This window comes from Nanorana parkeri, unplaced genomic scaffold (genome assembly GCF_000935625.1).
Source record: "Nanorana parkeri isolate BGI_ZX_2015 unplaced genomic scaffold, ASM93562v1 scaffold209, whole genome shotgun sequence".
NCBI classification, from domain to species: Eukaryota; Metazoa; Chordata; class Amphibia; order Anura; family Dicroglossidae; genus Nanorana; species Nanorana parkeri.
The window spans coordinates 1,161,881-1,162,808 of NW_017306477.1; the positions used below are offsets into that span (position 1 = coordinate 1,161,881).

General features: G+C 44.6%; 1 protein-coding gene across 1 annotated transcript in view; it reads right to left on the reverse strand.

The window, feature by feature from the left end:
• The window catches only part of TNRC6C (trinucleotide repeat containing 6C), a 107,371-nt gene that overhangs the window by 16,883 nt on the left and 89,560 nt on the right, over positions 1 to 928 (reverse strand). The gene's annotated exons all lie outside the window — the stretch shown is intronic.

The window sequence follows — 928 nt, forward strand, 5'->3', positions numbered from 1 at the left end:
TAAGGGAGAGAAGGGGGAGACATGACAAGCCAGTGTTTGCACTGGCTTGTCAATTATATCAAGCAGTCATTGTGAATGGAGTTCACTAAACTGCCCCATTTAATTTATAACTTGGGAGAGGTACACGTTTCCCCTGCACATAATTAGACCTCCACAGTCATATACTAAATTCTGACTATGCGCAAGAGACATGTTGCAGTAATAAAAAAAAAAAAGATTTTTGTACTTGCTATAATTTCTTTATATTGGAGTCCAATGAGGGACACAGGAATTCAGAGACAATAGGGTTATACTGTTGTCTACTTTTGCCTAATTTGGGACACTGGCAAACAGAAAAAAATCCAAGTCAGCCCCTGTACTCCTCTTCTACCCAGTATGCCTGTTTTGTGAGGAAAGCAGTACCAAGGATATGAGCAAAAAAAACACACCAAGAGGTGGGCACCCAAATGCTGGACAAACAAACTATCCAAGGGCTTGTCTAGATGTATCAACAGCCGCCCACTTGTAGACGTGGAGGTACAACTTCATGCTGAAGACTTTTCAGAGGATCGGGAGAGTATAACTTTGTTATTTTTGACCCTAGGCAAAAACGAGCACTTAATCCTTGCAGTGCAGGGGTAGCCCTACTGCAAGGTTTAGGTATACCTTCAACCCATTTAGTGGTATTCCTGTGAAGGTGGTGGTGGTTCTGTACCTGGGAAGCTCTCCACAGCTAACTAAGACAATACATGAAGGTCCGGAAAGTGCCACAATGCAAAACTTAATGCTCGAGAGTCAGATTCCTGCCTAGCCCTGCACCTCTAGTCCCAGCAGGGTCTGGATACAGCCTCCAAAGCTAGTGTCAAGGACATGCTGGTTAGGTCAAGCAGAAGTGTAGCAAGGAATCTAGATTGGGGGGGGGGGGGGGGGGCTAAGAAGGCCAAAAAAA